The sequence below is a fragment of the Canis aureus genome, chromosome 4 (genome assembly GCF_053574225.1).
Source record: "Canis aureus isolate CA01 chromosome 4, VMU_Caureus_v.1.0, whole genome shotgun sequence".
NCBI classification, from domain to species: domain Eukaryota; kingdom Metazoa; phylum Chordata; class Mammalia; order Carnivora; family Canidae; genus Canis; species Canis aureus.
In genome coordinates, this window is record NC_135614.1 from 62,889,864 (window position 1) to 62,909,322 (window position 19,459).

Sequence of the window (19,459 nt, forward strand, 5' to 3'; positions counted from 1 at the left end):
GATCATTATCCTCCACTGACCAGCAACGTCTTCTGTGTGCATTTCTCAATCTGTGCTTTTTATTATACCTATAGGTAATTTTCCTCTTCTTTTCCGATTCAAATCCTGTCCCTCCTCCTAAATCCACTTAGAGATCTATTTGTGAGAAATCTTATGCCAACTACTCCATTTCCATCTTTATCTCTTGCTTCATCTCTTAGACTCTTAAAATTTATCACACAAATTTAGTATTAATCGTATATCACTTAAACACTCTTTAAAGGACCATTCCCTCTTGACTGGAAAATAGGTGGCAATTGGTGGTTTATTGCCTTTAATTTAACTGACAGATGCAATAGTATTTATTCATTTGAATTCAACTTCAAAATTCTTTAGCAATTAAATACAAAACATTTGTACACTGTGTGTAAGACAATTTGCTGGGCTAGTTTTATAAAGATTTTTTATTAAATCAGTGCTATCTCCCTTCCTTGTTATTTCAGATCACTGTTATAGTCATTCAAATATTTACTGAGAATGTATTGTAAATCTGTATGCTGTACATCCTGGGGAAATGCAAAGATATACTTACCCACTAGAAACCATGCACAAGAGTTGATAGAGTCTGGACTGCGTGAGTTAAAATCTCAGTTTTACCACTTACTATGTGGCCTTTGAAATTCCTCTTCATGCTTTAGGTTATCATGCAAATAAGGTCAATGGCCAAGCCTCTGAAGCAGCATCACTTGGAAACACTACTGTAGCTCGGAAAACAGCTAGGTGTATGGGTCTCCAGCTACCCATTCTAGGACAGCACACAGCAATCTGGCAGACCTGGACACTGGATTTCAGGAGAGGGGCTTTCTACCCTTGGATTGTGGAGCTTTTTTTTGGAGTTCAATTTGCCAACATATAGCATATCACCCAGTGCTTATCCCATCAAGTGCCCCCCTCAGTGCCCATCACCCAGTCACCCCAACCTCCCACGCACCTCCCCTTCCAGATTCTGGAGCTTTTAAGCTTGATAATTAGAAAAGCTCAGGCCCCTCTCTGCTGTCATCAGAGGCTGGAAAGCAATAGCAATATGGTGGGGTAGGTCTTGCCTCTAGCCCTGTTCTTCTAGCTCAGCATTGGTAATTGAAAATAGAACCAGCCCTTCTGTTTGCAAGATCAGAAAACTGGGGTACATGCCAGTGGCAGGATCCATCACCTTCACATTGGTGGTTGGGAAAGCACTGGTATAGACAGCAAGCCTTGTGTTTGGCTATAGCCTAGAATTTAAGGCAATCAGTTTTGGTCAGTTTCCATGGAAATTCCATTTTTCTATAATGTCAGCCTATAGAGGATCAGCCTATAGAGGATTCTCACTCTCCTCAACTGTAATGTAGGCATAATATCTACCCTCATGGCACTGGTGTGAGTTCAACAGGGTTACATATAGTATGCATAAACAAGTAACTTGTGCAAACTAAGTGCTCAAGAAGTATTAGTTCTAGTTATGTGTGCATATAACTAGAGCACATGCGCCTCCTCTCAAATCTGCCTATGAAGAATCTCAGATCACATTGTCAGCATCCCTATCTGGATTTTACACTCTGTTTTTCTATCTGCTTGTTTTGATCTCGGGACCCCAAGACCTATCCACATCTGGACCTCACTTCTGCCTATGAGCTAGCTGGTCTGAATGGCTAAGTACCACCTGGCTCCTTACTTGTGGACATCCCAGACCTCCCAAAGACCTCAGTTCCTCCCAGACCCTCTACTTCAATTTGTGTGACCATATACTCTAGGATCTTCCATTCACCCTGGACTGAGGTCTGCCATTTCATCCTCCTCTAAAGCCTTGTCATTTACTTTCCCTTGTCCCTTCTGACATCACGTGTGGCCCTTAAATGATGCTTGTCCTAGTTTAGGCTGCTATAATAAAATACCATAGACTTAAACAACAAACACATATTTCTCACTGTTCTGGAGTCTAGGAAGTCCAAGAGCAAGGTCCTGGCTGATGATGTATCTGGTGAGGACCCTCTTCATGGTTTTCAGATGGCTATCTTCTTGCTGTCTCTTTGTATAGATGAGAGAGAGGTCATCTCTTGTGTTTCCTCCCAGAAAGGCACTAGTCCCATCATTAGGCTCCACTCTCATGACTTAATCACTTTCCAAAGGCCCAACCTTCATATAGCATCATGTTGAGGCCTGGGGCTTCAACATGTGAATTTGAGGAGGACACAACATTGGGTCCATAGCAAGCCTGTACCACCTGATATAACTTTTGTTCCTACTTTTTTTGGTCACCTCTTATAGCATTTCTTTTGTGAGCAACAGAACTGAATCATGACATATTTTATGGATATTAGGAGGCACACAGTAGTGCTCAAGGATAGCTAAGATGAAGCCCTTACTGTCAGGGGACTCACAGCTTGCAAGGCAGACAAACTATAACAACATCATAAACTAATTTGTAATAGTATGTATAGGATAGCCAGCAATTATAATTATCACTAAGAAAGGAATATATAGGTCAGAATTCAATTTTTGGCATCCTTCATGTGCCAGACCCTGGGTTTAAGAAGAGGGGGGGAAAAAGACTATTTCTTCAGAAGTGATACAATTGGTGCCTGAGTGCACAAAGCAGGTAGCAATAAACAAAATCCTACAAGCTTGTTTCCATATTTGCTTCAAGTATCTTACCTACCTTCCTTCCTTCCTTCCTTCCTTCCTTCCTTCCTTCCTTCCTTCCTTCCTTCCTTCCTTTCTATCCATCCATCCATCCATCTATTCATCTACCTACCTACCTATTTGGCTGAATCATTTCAAAATAAATAAGACATCGTGACATCCCATCTCTTAATACATTAACATGAATTTCAAAAAACAAAACAAAGCAAAAACCTAAGGATGTTCTTTTATATAACCACAACACCATTATCAACACCATACCTAACAATTAACAAAAATTCTCTAATCTACCAGTCAACTGTCCCTTTTGCTTTATTGTCCCTTTGCTCCCCACCTGCAGAGGTGTTATCCACGTTCTCTGCTGGCCTCTGAGCCCAGAAAGAGATTGTCATAGCTAGGCTCTCAGTTGGGTCCAGCCAACAGCAGGCACCCCCAGGCGTTGGAGGCTAATGGGAAGCACCAGGAAGAGATGAAAGGTGGGGGTGGATGGGACATTTTTACCCTGCTCCTCCCTGCCAGGTTGCTGGTCTGGCACTGGCTGCATCACATCATGTTAATCCCAGGCACATCAGCATCCCTTGATTCCCTTGATGGTTTGTCTGGCCCTGACCACACCTCTCATAGTATTGCCATGAAATAATAAATGATTAAGTTCTTTTTAGTTTGTCATCTGTTTCCTTTAAAGATCCTGCGTAATATTTGAATGACCCATTTTCAAATGTTCACCATTGGTCCAAAGTAATTTTAAAGCTTTTTTTCCTAAAACCAAAATACAATCAAGGATACCACGTTGGACTTGGTTCTATTTCATTAGTTTCCTAATTTCCTAATCTGCCCTCATTAGTCTCCTCATTAATAACTCCTCCTTTTTTTCTTGTCATTGACTTTTTGTATGAGTCCAGTTCTCATAGAAGTCCCACTTTCTGAAAGTGTCCAATTGTTTCCTCATAGCATTACTCCATTTGTTCTTCTCTGCATTGTATTTCCTTCAACTTGAATCCAATCAAGCCTTCAGATCCAACTTCCATCATAAATATTGTATGTAAGGCATTATCATCATTCATAGTGGGAAAATTGGGAAGTAAGTTTGATTACTAAGTGATGATAGCCATATTTCCCTATTTCAAAAGATTTTCCCCCCCATTTGCTATTGTCAAGTAATCTGTGGGGGTGATACTTTGGTACCAAGTCAATGTCTAGGGCTCTATCAACCATTCTGCTAGCAGTTTTAACATTCATTATTGATCCTTGTCTGGAATAATTATTTCGTTATGTCTTATAAACTTATTATTTTCTATTTCTATCATTATTTCTACCTTTAATGCTAATGTTCTTCTGTAAATAAGAGCTTTACTTTGATGACAAGGCTATTTCTTTTTCCTGACAACAGCTGTTACAATAAAAGCAGAATACACTCTAAGTTTTCTCCACCCTTCAGTTCTTTACTCTGAAATCAGGCGATCAATGCAATACCATTACTATTATAAATTCCCTATATCATGTTTCATTAATAAGGCCTCAGAATTCTATAAAATTAAGCTTGAGCTGGTTATCAGGGAAACTGGATGCTACACACTATATTCAACTCCATTTGCCTTCTAACCTTCAGTCACTGTTGCAGAGGTATCCTGGCTAGCCCTGTTTTTCCATACAGTTCTAGCCCTAGCAGATGCAGACCTCAGGTAGCACAAACCATAGGAAAAAAATCCATTATCAGTAGTTGGCAATTACACCCCAATTAGATTGCACATCTCATAGGAGCACTCAAAACGCATTCAAGAGGACTATTATCTCCTTTCTGTGTTAGCTATTAGTTTCACAAGTCTTTGATCAGAAGATCTTGAAGCTTTGCTCTATTGTTACATTGCTTTCTCTACATGTATACTGAAATAAGCCATTTTGCTCCACTAAGTGCTTCTGTCTGGAAGAAATAATGGATTTTTAAAAGCTAAGCAGTGAGATTTCTAGGTTCTTTTTGGTTTTTTGTAAGCGATCATTTGAGGGCTGGCCTTTTGTTATACTTAAATGCATTTCTGGTGGTCTCAGTCACTCCTGTGATGTTATAGGTATTTGCTGTGGGTAACACCAGCTGATTACTAAGCTTCCTGTAGGGAATACTCAATGCTATCCATCTGCATGGCCTTGGACTCTTCTGTGCAGCCCCACCTCTTAGTAGCCTTTCCTCAATTACAAACGTCAAAGCAAATGGAGAGAACCAGTCTGGGGGGAGAAAAGGGCTTATGTGGCCATCATCAATTAATAAAGTCCTTCTTCAATAAGACTAACAATAATCAACTGAAATTTCTAACATTCCTATTGTCATCATAAATAAAGCCACATTCAATAGTTAGTGAAATCTTTATAGTTATTGAGAAAACAATAATCCATATGTGCCAAAGCCTTAAACTAAAGGAGGTATTCAAAAAATTGTGATATGGTTTGGTCACTGGCTTCTTTGCTTTCAGATCCATTCTCTCTTCCCCATCTGCTCTGTGTCTCATGGGCTGTCCCCTGCAAACAAAAATTCCCAGTGTATTCATTTTCTATTGTTGGATAACAAAATTACCACAAACTTTATGGCTTAAAATAGCACCCAATTATTATCGCATAGTTCTGTAATTCAGAAGTCTGGGTGAGTTCAGCTGGTTCTTGCTCAGGATCTCAATAAGGTCCCCTTCAAGGTGGCAGCTGGGCTCTTAATCTGCAGGCCCTCAAGAAGGATCCACTTCCTAACTCATTCAGGTTGTTGGCAGACCTCAGTTCTTTGCAGCTAGGTCCTTTTCCCTTGCTGGCTGCCAGTGGGAGTCTAGACCTTGCTCAGTCATTGGCTGGGAGCTGCCCAAGAATAGCACAAGCTGGACTCAGGTGTGAGGTGGATGGTAATGAAACTAACTGCCCAAGGCCATTAGAGAATACTCCCCACAGCTGGGCAGTATGTTCTTCCTTACAGGAGGATCTAGCCAGGAGTTGGCAAAGTGTGGCCTTTGGGCCAAGTCTGGACTGTTAGACTGTTACCTGTTTTTGTAGAGTCCTACAAACTAGAAATTCTTTTTTATAGTTTAATGATTACATTTCAAATGATGATGTAAGTAACTTCATAATATCTTGATTATTTTATTGCCTAGCATACAAAGGCAAAAATACTATCTATCCCTTTACAGAAAGAATTAGTGGAACCCTGAATTCTGTGCAGAATGTATTTGTTGTTTCATCAAGTCTGGCAAGTGAGAAGAGCGGGCTTGGGGGTGTGTCAGGGAGCAGGAACTCTGATACTTGGGGAAGGAGATAGAAGACATCCCAAGGAGAAAAGAACCAAATCTTGGAGTCATGATGGCAGAGTAGGCCTAAAAAGTGAGATTGTCAATTAAACCTCCCTGAAACAGAATACAAATTTTAAAGTCTTTGTTAATTTGTTGTAACAAAAATGCTCTTGTTTTAATTTGCATAACATTTGGTTACTAATAAAGTTGGAGCTGGGTTTTTTTTCATGTGCTAATTTGAAGAATTGCAAATGACTGCCACAAATAAAATGAACAGATTTCTCAACCAAGGACAAAAACAAAATATTCTTAAACTACAATAATCTATAAAATGGAAACTATATCAATGTTCCCACCAAAAACTGAGCAAATGTGTGTTTTAGGGGCACCTGATTAAGTGCTTAGACATCTGCCTTCAGCTCAGGTCATGATCCCAGCGTCCTGGGATCGAGAGCCCCCCTTGCACTGGGCTTTCTCCTCTGTGGGGAGCCTGCTTCTCCTTCTCCCTCTGTCTGCTGCTCCTCCTGCCTGTGTGCTAATGCATGCTCTCTCTCTCTCTCAAATAAATAAATATTTTTTAAAAGCCTTATTCTTCTAAATGTGTTAATATTCAAAAACAAACCTGAATTTTGAAGCATAACTTCTTAGTCCATAGCATCATAATTGGACATTTTGAAATACTTAGGGCAGTATTTCAAACTACCTTCATAGGTAGTTCCCTAGTACTTGCTAGCAGTACACTTCTCTATCAATTTGGCTACACCAAATTGTATTCGTATGACTCATGTTATCAAAGAGCAGAATATTTTTTCATAAGGCAAATAGAGTCAAACAACTATGTTTAAAATTGCAATAATGATATTTTCTCTTGAAGAAATTGCAATATGAAGTTTTATAAATGTTAGTGCATAATTAGAAAACCTGGGCAGCCCGGGTGGCTCAGTGGTTTAGCGTCGCCTTCAGCTCAGGGCATGATCCCAGGGACCTGGAATCGAGTCAGGCTCCCTGCATGGAGCCTGCTTCTCCCTCTGCCTGTGTCTCTGCCTCTCTCTCTCTCTCTCTCTGTCTCTCGTAAATTAATAAATAAAATCTTAAAAAAAAAAAACTATGTCTGATTGTATCCAGCTCTTGTTCAAGAGCAAAATTCTCCTCAATGACCAAATTGTGATCTTTAAGTACTATTTTCTACTAAAAGCCATTCCTTTTGAGAAATAGTTGATTTCAGGTCCACATCAGGACATTTACAAAATGAGTCAGACATGTTTTTGTGCCAGAAAGCAAGGAAACAATCAGATTCTAAAGAGGTCACGTCAACAGTACACAGTAACTAAGCCAAAAAGACGTCTGCTGGCAAAGTTGGGACAATTTGAGCAAAAAGGAATGACATCAGTGCTTAAAACATCAATATATAAAAATTCAGTAATTTATGATGACTCGCAGGGAAAGACTGGTAACCATCTGAGTCTGCTAGGGTACCGACACTTTACACTCAAAATTAATACAAAAAAAAAAAAGAAAAGAATCAAGACTCCATCTTTCGTGAACCAGCTATATTTCAGCTTATCCAAAAGTTGATCTGGTCAAGTTCTTCACAAAAAGAGTTTCAGCTAATTAATACAGAAGGAATAACAGACCTAGAAAATCACCATTTTTTAATCTCAGGGAAGCAGTGGATATAAGAAATGATCAATGGCTGATCAATCATTAAGTGCTAAGTTCCTGGGGACTTTATAATGGAGGGATCCAGTTGCCATCTCCTAATATACTAATCTAGCTTAGCATCACTGAGATTAGGCCTCAGCATTGCACTTCAAGATACAAGGCAACAGGAACTATAAAGACCCATTTTTCAAATAATTTTACCAATAAAATGGAACCTAAGACTTAATTATGCTTCCAGATCTAACAACCAGTTTACAGCTAATAAAAATGGAGAATAGAGAACTACCCAAATATTGTGAAAAAGCGATCCACCAAATTCAAAATGTAGAATTCTCCATAATAGAAAGGACTTGTTTCTCCAACAAATGAATTTTATTTAAAGGGAGCAAGAGGGTATAGAACAAAAGATGTAGTAGATGTAACAAACAAATGCAGTAACTAGGCCTTGTCTGGATCAATATGAACAAACCAACTATAAATAGCATTTGAGACTATCAAAAAATTTTAATATGGGCTGGATATTAGGTGAAATTAAGAAGCCACTGTTAGGTGCCTGGGTGGCTCAGTCAGTTAAGTGTCTGCCTTCAGCTCAGGTCATGATCTCAGGGTCCTGGGATTGAGACCCAGGTCAGGTTCCTTGCACTGCAGGGAGTCTGCTTCTTCCTCTGCAACCCACCCACCCCCAATAGTGCTTTCTTCCATGCTCAAATACATAAAATCTCTCAAATACATAAAATCTTTCTCTCTCTCAAATACATAAAATCTTAAAAAAAAAAAAAGGAATGATTTTATTATGATGTCATGATTATATGAGTAGAAAAAACAGTCCCTATCAGTTAGAAATGCCCCAGCCAGTATAAACTTCCCTCAAGTCCAACGAAGCCTCTCTAGAACAGGGGAAAATTTTGCATGGACTTTATTTTTTTTTTAATTTTTTTTTTTATGATAGTCACACAGAGAGAGAGAGAGAGGCAGAGACACAGGCAGAGAGAGAAGCAGTCTCCATGCAGGGAGCCTGACGTGGGATTCGATCCCGGGTCTCCAGGATCACGCCCTGGGCCAAAGGCAGGCACCAAACCGCTGCGCCACCCAGGGATCCCTTGCATGGACTTTAAAATGGAATTTTCTGATCCAAAACAGCACTTGTTTCCTTGATAGGATGTACCTCATGAGTGTAGGAATTTGGGGAAGTGAAAACTGTGATTCAGAAATTATGTTGCTAAATACATGATTTTTGAGGTCAGGGTAAGCTTTCTTACATTTAGGAAGAAGGTCTTAGAAATATATGAAGACTTTAGGAAAATAAGCGGTAAGTCTACACATAAGGACCTTCAATGACATGGTGGTCCTTGAAGCCACTAAACCAGCCACTAAGTTTTCTCAGTAGAGCAGCAGGTGCAGATGAAGATGGAGGGGATGCACCCCTCTGTATTCAAACCCTGGATCAGATTCCCAGTGCTGATGTAAACATTGTCTACTGGCAGTGAATGCCCTGAGGTCAAGCATGGCTGGGAAGAAGTCTCAGCCCCAGGATGTAAGGCTGTAAGAGGTTTTAGTTTCTAATAATAAAGTTTTCTAGCACTGACCCCATTTCTCCCAAAAGCCCTATTATTTTTGGTTCACTATTTTGCCAACTGCAAGGATTTTTTAGGGATGCTTATAAAATTGTTGCAAAAATAACTGTATACCAGAGTTGAAATGTTGACCACTTAGTAGAAACCTGATGTTGAACAAACCACAAAATTTCCCTGGACTGCCCAACTTTTTATTCCACAAATGGGAATACCACCTGACTCTATAGACTGTTAAGATTATGTGTATAAAGCACCTAATGTTGTCGAGCACATGAGAGTCAGAGAATAAATAGTGGCTATTATTGTCCAAAGACCAGCTTTGATTGTCTACCTACCACCACTCAGCCAGGCAGCTTCAGAAGTAACCAGGCTAACTGCAGAGATTCTGACATGGGCACGCAGCGATTATCCCACAGTCTCTTCTCCAGTTGAGCCAAACCACAGAAACACAGGCAGTCTTTCATTGTTCCTTCCTCTGGTCTGCAGCTCAAACCCCAGATGGAGCCACACCCTGACCCATTGTCTTGACTGTTACAGACAAACTGAGCTAAGTTCAAGCTTCTGACGATGGTTAACTTGGGTTAGTATCTGGCATGTTGAGAAGCCATGCTGGGGGCCCAACCAGTGTCTTTTCCAGGCATCCTATTGGCAGTCTGTGATAAGCCAGGGCCTGATATTTCTCCCCAGAGGAACTCCAACTTCAGAGTCCAGTGGCCAGGGCCTTGATATCTGTCCCATCACCCCTGTGCCCTCCTCATTGCTTCTGGTTGCAAAAGCTTGGTCAAGAACAACCCCAAGGGGGCTTGCACAGCAAATTCTTCTGTCGGAGGAAACAGGTATAAAGGGAACCCAGCCAGAAACTTTAAGAGCCCTTTCATCTCTACCCAATATGGCTTTTTCTTTTCTTTTCTTTAAAGATTTTATTTATTTATGCATGAGAGACACAGAGAGAGAGGCAGAGGCATAGGCAGAGGAAGAAGCAGGCTCCCTATAGGGAGCCCGATACGGGACTCTATCCCCAGACCCTGGGGGGGTCATGTCCTGAGCTGAAGGCAGACACTCAATAGCTGAGCCACCCAGGCATCCTCCAGTATGGCTTTTTCCTATATATTTTGTCAGACTTGAAGGGAGTTTAAAAACACAGTGCTGGGGGGACCTGGGTAGTTCAGTGGTTAAGCGTCTGCCTTCGGCTCAGGTCATGGTCCTGGAGTCCTGGGATCGAGTCCCGTATCGGGCTCTCCACAGGGAGCCTGCTTCTCCTTCTGCCTATGTCTCTGCCTCTGTGTCTCTCATGAATAAATAAATAAAATATTTGAATAAATTAAAAAATTAAAACATAGTGCCAAACTGATAGTAGAGGCCTGGATCTCCCCTCATGGCACCTGTCCTAAGATTCAAGAGCAAGTTGCTGGGAACAAGACCCAGGGCTTGTTCTGTCACCTTATCTGTCCCCACTGGGTGCCTAAGAACTAAGCTGTCTTCCTGTTCAGCCCCTTCTGACCCGGGGCATCCCCCAGACCACACCCAGTGCCTGATCTCACTGAGGGTCCTTTTCAGAGGGGTGGTCTAGACTGGAAAAGAAAGGAGAAAAAGAATATAGGATGAAGAAAATAGGAAAAAGAAAATAAAGGCAGTAATGAGGCTAAAATATTAAGAAATGGCAAAGGACTTACTCATGCCTGGGGGCGTCACATATTGACTTTATTGTCCTATATTGCCGATATTTTAATATTTTTAAAAGATTTTATTTATTTATTCATGAGAGACACACACAGAGAGAAAGAGGCAGAGACACAGGCAGAGAGAGAAGCAGTCTCCATGCAGGGAGCCTGACGTGGGACTCGATCCCAGGTCTCTAGGATCAGGCCCTGGGCTGAAGGCGGCGCTAAACCGCTGAGCCACCCGGGCTGCCCTATATTTTAATATTTTTAAAAAATACAAAAATACTCAGGAAAGAGTTGCAAGGAGATGGTAGGGAGTAGGAGGAATGAGTGAAGGAGGTCAAAGGTACAAATGTCCTGTTATGAGATCAGTAAGTCCTGGGGATGTGAGGTCCAGCAGGATGACTATAGTTAGCAAAGCTGTATTCTATATTTGGAAATTGCTAAGAGGAAAGAATTTGCAGGATTATATCCTGAAAAGATTCACAGTTTTCTTGTAGAAGTTTGGCCCTTGGCCATTTTCATCCATGAAAATGTATGAACTATGAAGGAGAAAAAGTTTTGACCAACTAAGAGATCTTTAAAGTCATTTACATTTCTAATCAAACCTAAGTGAGGTTTTTTCCCTCACTCTGTTCGGCATTTAATGTTAATAAGTGAAATGACATTTCGTACCATTCGTGGTGTCCATGTAAAAGTGGCCTGCACAGAGCTTTTCTTTCCAGACAGTATAACACTCCCATGGAATGCACTAACAGAACAGACAGATCTCCAATTGTTGCTCATAAAGTGCTTCCAGACTTGGATCCTCAGAGAGAGCGTCTTGCTTGTAAGGAGTCTGTGAACAAGCTTTCACATGTTCCAGAAAGGAGGGCTTGAAAACACAGGAGCAGCCTATTTTCCAAAAAGGGAGAAGAAAAGCAGATGTCCAATTAATTGGTCAAACTAGTTCTGAGTAGAAGAAGGTGAAATGTATAGGAACTTGAGAGTGAACATCACTCATGAGGTGAAGGTGGATTTTGATTGCTGTGTTTAAGCTTTGTGGAAGGAGAATGCAAATGTTAGACCTAGGCCATTTAAAAATTCACTGCATTCCTCACCACTCTCTATAAGAGTAAGAAGCCAAATGCAGTATCAAAATTCACTTAAGAACCTAGAAAAATAGATAAAACATAGATAAATAGAAGTTATGAGTGATATTCTCCTATCTTGACTGTCTCTGGAGTCCATTTGTGTGTCTTAAAGATACCTCCACAAAAACTAAACCTTAAAAGAATGGAATTTCCACCAACTTACTAAGGTCTTCTTCCAAGAAGCTGAAGGAAATTGAGTAAGCTTATTGCTTAGAGTTCTGGATGAATTCCAAGTCTATTCATATTGCTAAAATTAAGGCCAGCCCAATTTAAAAGTTGCATGAAAACTCAACTGGTATTGATTCTAAATTAGATCCAAGAAAATTCTTAGGTTGATCTCATCCATTTAGAATTGTCTAAAATAAAAGAGAAGTGTGAATAATATCTATTAGGACTTATGCCAGATTCACAAGTTTTCACTCCTATCAAAAGGATTATACTAAAGGAAAAGGAAGAGCCTTCTTTGCTCCTTCATGCATGAAAGACTTGTTCTAAAAATATAAACTATCCACACAAATTTAGAAGTTGCTCTTCTGTGAGATCTTATGGTCCATAGTATAAGTACAATGAGCATTAGAGGTGCATATTAAAATCTATTGTTGCATTTTAAATTACTCTCAAATTTAAGAACTTAACATTTATTATCGTACACAGTTTCTAGGGTTAGGAATCCAGGAGTGGCTTAGTTAGACGGTTCTGACTCATGAGATCACAGTCAAGCTGTCAGCCTGGGCTAAAGACTTCTGAAGGCTTGACTGGAGCTGGAGATTCTGCTTCCAAGCTTATTCATGTGGTTGTTGACAGGCTTCAGTTCCTCATCACTTGGGGTGTTAATTATAGGGGTAATGTTCACTACACACTGGCTGGCTTCCTTTAGGGTGAGTTATAAAAGAGAGAGGGAAAGAGAGAAGCCGCAGTGTCTTTTATAACCTAATCTTGGAAGTAGTAGTATGTTGCAGGTGAATCCTGGCGGTATGGAAGGAGATTCTATAGAGCTATACCAGGATACCAGCAGGAGAAGGCCTTGGAGACTGCTGCCACAGTTTGCCCTCTGGGCCCCCCTGATTCATTTTCCCTCACCACTTATAAAGTATACTCACCCCATCCCAAGACTTCTAAAGTCCTCTTTCCATTACAGCATCAGTTCAAAATCCAGACTCAGATCATTTAAGTCAGGTCCAGGTTCACAGGAGGCTCCTTGGATACAGTTCCTTTTAGTATGGTACCTCTTAATCTAAAAACCAGCAAACTAAAGAGATAAGTGAGCTGCCGCCCACACAGCCAATGTAGGATGGTAGAAAAGATGTAGGGCAAACAGCACAGATACTATGTACTCTTCCAAAAGGGAGGAAATGGGAGGCACACAGGAGTCCTCATTGCTGTTCTGAAATCCAGCCAGGCAAATGTTGAAAGTTCCTCAGGACTCAGCGCTATTCCTACCCAGGAGTTATTCTCCAAGGCTACATCTCCTGAGTCATCCTTCCTTTTTCCTAAAAATTAGTACCTGTGAACAGGTGAATAATTTTCCAAACCTATAGTAAAATGTGTGTGATGGGGGTTGAGGGGAGAGGTACAAAGCCTTCTTTTCATTTTGTACTTCTTCTGTCCCTTTGAGTTCTAATTGGCAATGTTTCTACTGATAGAATTCTTTTTAAAAATTTTGTGAATCTATTACAAATTTTATCAGATCCATTCTATTAGGCAAAAGATAACCCCTTCTCCACCTAGGGACTCTGCTGAGGAGCAATGCTATTAAGCTTCCCAGATGCCCAGTTGTTTGCTTGAGAGGATCTGTGAGCTATACCTTTTACAACTTTAGAGGACCTTTCATGTGACTAAATTGGTACACCAGAGCACCACTTTTGATCTTTCTGGGATCACAGCAAGGGATTTTAAAGTCACACCCTCAGCTTCATCTTTATTTTATTTTATTTTATTAAAGATTTTATTTATTCATAGAGACACAGAGAGAGGGGCAGAGACACAGGCAGAGGGAGAAGCAGGCTCCATGCAGGGAGCCCGACGTGGGACTCGATACCAGGTCTCTAGGATCACACCCCAGGATGCAGGCGGCGCTAAGCCGCTGCGCCACTGGGGCCGCCCTTATTTATTTATTTATTTTTGATACATGTTTTATATTTGTATTAGAGTTATGACTGTACTTTTTTTTAAAAAGTTCCTTTAACACTCAATAGCAGGGTGCTTGGGTTGCTCAGTAAGTTTAATGTCCAACTCTTTTTCTTTTTTTTATTGGAGTTCAATTTGCCAACATTTAGCATAACACCCAGTGCTCATCCTGCCAAGTGCCCCCCTCAGTGCCCATCACCCAGTCACTCCAACCCCCCACCCACCTCCCTTTCCACTACCCCCTGTTCATTTCCCAGAGTTAGGTGTCTCTCATGTTTTGTCACCCTCACTGATATTTTCACTCATTTTCTCAGCTTCATCTTTAGACCATATTTCCCTGATGGTGTCCTAGATTTAACTTTTGCTCTAAAGACATTTCTTAATTTTAGCATTGTTTGTGATAGGTAGAGTTTGACATTTTTACAGCTAATAAGTAAAGGTGGCTCCTTTGGCTTACCATTTCTTCCTAAAGTGTATAGCTCTCTTTTTGCATGTTGTTATAAAGAGCTAGAAGAAACCAGTGGCACTTTTAACACTCTGGCTGGAAATCTTCTTATCACCCAGTTCTTTAGGTATATTTTCTATCCTCCACATTACTAAAGATAACAATGTGGCTAAACTCACAGCCCCTACAAAAAAAAAAGGGAGGGTTCTCTGTCCTTTTACTTTCTTTTTTTAAATTTTTTTAAAGATTTATTTGTTTATTTATTTATTTATTTATTTATGATAGACATAGAGAGAGAGAGAGGAAGAGACACAGGAGGAGGGAGAAGCAGGCTCCATGCCAGGAGCCTGACGCGGGACTCGATCCCGGGACTCCAGGATTGCGCCCTGGGCCAAAGGCAGGCGCTAAACCGCTAAGCCACCCAGGGATCCCCAACTTTATTTTTTTTTTAAAGATGTATTTATCTATTTGAGAGAGAGATCACATGCAAGCAAAGGGAGGGGTAAAGGGAGAGAGAGAGAAAGAGAGAGAGAATTCTAAAGTTGACAGCAGAGCCCAGAGCAGGACCAGATTCCAGGACCCTGAGCTCGTGACAGGAGCTGAAACCAAGAGTTGGACAGTCAACCAACTGCACCACCCAGGTGCTCTGTCCTCCTTTTTCAATAAGATTTTCCTCACTTTCTTTTAAACCCCAACCAGCAACCTGCTCAAAGTCAAAATTCAACTAACAGTCTGTTGCAGACTAGTATCATTAAGGCACTCTTTAAAATCCTCCCAGCTACCATCCCCTGCCCAGTTCCAAAGCCACTTTTCAATTGCAAGTAGCACCGGCTTCCAGGTATTACAATGTATACTAGTTATCTATTGCCATGTAACAAATTACTCCCCAAATTTAGCAGCTTAAAGCAACAAATATGACCGTCTCATAATCCAGAAGCAGCTTCATTGAGTTATTTTGGTTCAGGGTCTTTTATGAGGTTGTAGTCAAAGTGTCAGCCAGGAGGCTGTCTCCTGGAGACTCGAGTGGGACTGATGGACTCACTTACAGTCTCACTCACCTGGGTGTTTTTCATGCAGGCTTCTCAATTGGACTGCTGATTACATGGCAGCTGGCATGTGTAATCAGCAGTCTCAGAGTGAATGATCTATGAGAGAAAGAGAAAAAAAGAGATGGAAGTCACAGAGTCTCTTACAACCTAATCTTGGAAGCAACATACCATCACATCTGACATATTGTATTGGATACACCAACTCTGGAACTATGTGGGAGGGTGTGAATTCTTGAAGTTTATATCACTGGGGGAGTATTTTGGAGGCTAACTATCATGGGGTATGTTTTGAAAAAACACTCCTTTATTTACCCTTCCCAGAACCAATTGAAAAGTAGCTGCTATGCAAGAATTAAACAAAGATCAAAATATTAACTTTATTATTGATAGAAGCTAAATGAAGGAGGTGGCCTAACTATATGGCCATAATGAGGTTTAATATTTGACCTCAGAATTAGACCAACCCACCCAATCATGGAAAGAACAGGACAACATCTTGCCTTTCCCAGATCAGCTTCCCACATAAACAGCCAAACAAAAGTCTAGGGAGAAGTGCTCTCAATCAAAGACGGGAGTGGGACAGCAAGGTTTGTCTAACTGTTGTTCTTCCACACAGACAAGAGGACAAGAGGTGGGGGCACCCACCATTGGTTTCTCTGGGTAGCTCAGAGAGCAGTCACAGGTGTCACTTATGCAACACACCTATCAGAATCTGTGTTGCCTCTTCTTCATCTGCTCAGGAAGGTCTAACACAATCGTTCTCAAACTTGAGCATGTAGATTGCTGGGCTCCATCCCTGGAAAGTTGGCTTTTCTCTTTACAAGTTTCTTACATAGAGCTGATGCAGCTAACCTGAGAGCACACTTTGAGAACCACTACCCTAACACTGGCCAAGTACCTATGGTGCTTTATATGTATCTTATTAAAAAAAATTTAAGTAAACTCTACCCCCAACATGGCTCAATCTCATGACTCTGAGATCAAGAATCACTTGTTCTTCTGACTGAGCCAGCCAGGCTCAGAAGTTTTATTAGTCTTTATAACAGGGTAAGATAGATTTCATTAACCCTTTCCCTACATTAGACAAAGAGACTAAGGCTCAGAAGTGAAGTTGTTTGGCTAAGTTTACATCATCCTAGACTTTCAAAGCCATCCTAGTCTTTCAAAGCCAGATCTGAGTCCAAAGCCTGTGGTCTTTCCTCTACACAAGATTGCCATCAAATACTAAGGACTGAATATTGGTAGGACCCAGCGTGTAGCCTGAAACTAAACAGTAATTTCCTGCAGTTGCTTTCCACTAACTCCACCTTCATCTTCTTGACCTGTGGTCACAAGCACAATTTTCTCTATTTTCACTTGTCAACCTTAGTTGTACATTAGGTATTATATATTCATCTTGGTCTCCTATCCATGTACATGTGACTTGGAGGCAGATTAATATGTTTATACTTAAGAAAGAATAAGACTATCAATTTATAATGTACTAGCATTCTAAATGTTCCATCAAAGAAGTTAGAAAACACTCAGCTCAACAACTTTCTAGCTGTTTGCCCTCCAGGCCCACCCTTCACCCTCTCACTGTCCAGGAAATGGGACTTTATGAACTACAGCAGGCACCCTGGCCCTCAGGTTTCCCATTGGGTTCAGCCTCCCCAGCAGCAAAGCAGAGGAGGAAGACAATTTTCCCAACTCCCTTCCTGTAGGGTCACCTCAACTGATGGCATTCTTTCACAAAAAGCATGGGTCCTCCCAAGCAGCTGCTGCTCAAAGGAAACTTTGTCTTCCAGCTTTTAGGAATTCTTCCCTCCTTTGTCTCTTCAAGGCCTAGGGGCAATAATAGCTCTCAGAGTCCTACACTATCCATTTGGTTTCCTTCACCCTGTCCACACATCTGTAAACAATCCCTTAGAACTATCACCTTGAATTATCCTAGCATGAGTAAACCACAGTTTACAGGTTTGCTTTTCCAGAGCTAGCCCAGGTGACTTTGCTTGAGGCTCATGTCATCCTCCTAAAAGCCAGTAACCTTTTGGAATTCTTGCTGCTGTCCAGATGGTCAGGTTCACACCACTACTTTTGTTTAAAGGTGCAAAACACCACCTTCTGGCCCTCATATGTCCTGCTCTGTAGGTATACCAAATGGCAAGAGGCAACTTGGAAGGATCTGCTGGCAAAATTCCTATCACTAAAATTGCTACTACATTTCAGAATCCTAGTTTCGTGCCTTAGATGAGTCATTTATTCCAACAAAAGGTAAATTATCCCTAGAAGAAAGATAGAGGCAAGGTTAGCAAAGACATTTGTGTTGAGTTTCAGATGTTTTCTATTTTGGCAGCTAGTTGTAAACCTAGTTTGAGAAAGGAGTAAATAAAATTCAACTAGGTCGTAGATTCTAGAATAATGGTTCTCAAGGCATGTGGAGAACAAAGTTTATATTGTCTCCTGGAAGGCATTTTGGAAATTGAGGGGAGTCTTTGATTATGAGGATTATGGGCCATGGTCCAGGGATGCTAGCTTGCCTGTAGTGAAAGAGATGGTCTCACACAACAGAAAATAAATCCACAGGAACTTTAATGTGCCAAGAACATTCATGTTGCTTAAAAACCTGTTTATAATTATCTAGGCAAAGGACTTATGTTTTCTTTTACAAGAAATAAGGAAAGGGAGAGAGAGAGAAAATTTGTATATGGTTTTAATATTTATAAAATTCCCAGGAATGCAACTACCACATAAATCTTGTTTGAATTTTACTAAGTTGGTCATAATTTGAAAAAGTAACATAACCATCAATCCGCATTTGTATCTACTATTCAAGGTGATTCTACAAAAATATTCTTACAGACAATTTCGTTATGTCTTCTAGTACAGTTGAGCCCTACTGCACATTCTGACATTTATTGAGAAAATATCCCTACATGCAATTATAAAAATCAACATGATATAACATACTAATGGAAATGAAAAGATAGATACAAAGAAAGTTACATTATAAATGCATTGGGGGATAATCAAAGTATTTATAATAGAAATGGATATTGGTTCTGATAGATTTGATACCCACAGATCTAGATGAGAATGTTCTGATGCTGAGGGTACTGCCTTGAAGGATGTACACTGAAGGAACCACTCTTACGAGTAAATTATCTTGAAAGAAGATATGTGGAGTGAACTAGAAGAGTACACTGGGCCTTATTCCTTATTGATAATACTATTTACCGACTTCTTTCATTTCCCTTTATTGCCATCTAGTAGATGCTCAGTGAACATCAAAAAGAGGCACTCAACAAAAATCTCCTTTGATAAATTAAGGATATTACCATTTATTTCTTGAAACACTGATTAAATAAGCAATAATGATTTGTAAGTTCCATGCAAGAAGATCCTGTAATATTTTGTATCACATTTTCCAATTTTGATGGGTATAATTTCCTATATAACTTCAAACCTAAATTTGTAGTGTGAGTAACCTAGCGAAGTGTTATCTGGCCAAACCGAGGGCCTCAAGGGCCCAAATAAATCAGAAGTTGTCTTATTTATTATACATATTATATTTCACTTCTCAACAAGTTAGGAAACATCTTGGGCATTTTTTCATGTCCTGTGTGGGATGGTAGAGATCGATAAATCATCTGGAGACAGAGCTCCTTTATTAAGAAAGAAAACTCAGTGAATGTTGTACCCTAGGCCCCACTCCTTTCACCTGACATAATTCTATTCATGCTTTAAGTCTCAAGACCTTTCCCAACACCCCAAGTCTGGGATAGACATCCTTCATCAGGTTCCATAGCATCTACCACGCTGTCACAGGAGTCACAAAGACGGCAACTATTGGATTACTTATTTGCTTTTCCCACTAGACTCCAAGCTGTGTATGGGCAGGGATCAAAGCT

At 40.5% G+C, this 19,459-nt stretch overlaps 1 protein-coding gene and 1 long non-coding RNA gene across 15 annotated transcripts in view; one reads left to right on the top strand and one right to left on the bottom strand.

Annotated features, from left to right (window-relative positions):
• Positions 1-19,459, top strand: part of LOC144312867 (uncharacterized) — a 119,427-nt gene that overhangs the window by 70,312 nt on the left and 29,656 nt on the right. The window lies entirely within an intron of this gene.
• Positions 1-19,459, bottom strand: part of HSPB3 (heat shock protein family B (small) member 3) — a 136,085-nt gene that overhangs the window by 61,010 nt on the left and 55,616 nt on the right. For 9 of the 10 annotated variants that reach the window (XR_013378497.1, XR_013378501.1, XR_013378500.1 and 6 more), the window contains 2 exons: positions 15,579-15,665; positions 11,491-11,709 (listed from right to left, as the gene is read on the bottom strand). The gene's annotated coding sequence lies outside the window, so the exon portion shown is untranslated. Of the gene's footprint in view, positions 1-11,490; positions 11,710-13,048; positions 13,182-15,578; positions 15,666-19,459 lie in introns of those variants that run through there. The other variant, XM_077895996.1, reaches the window with a different exon arrangement.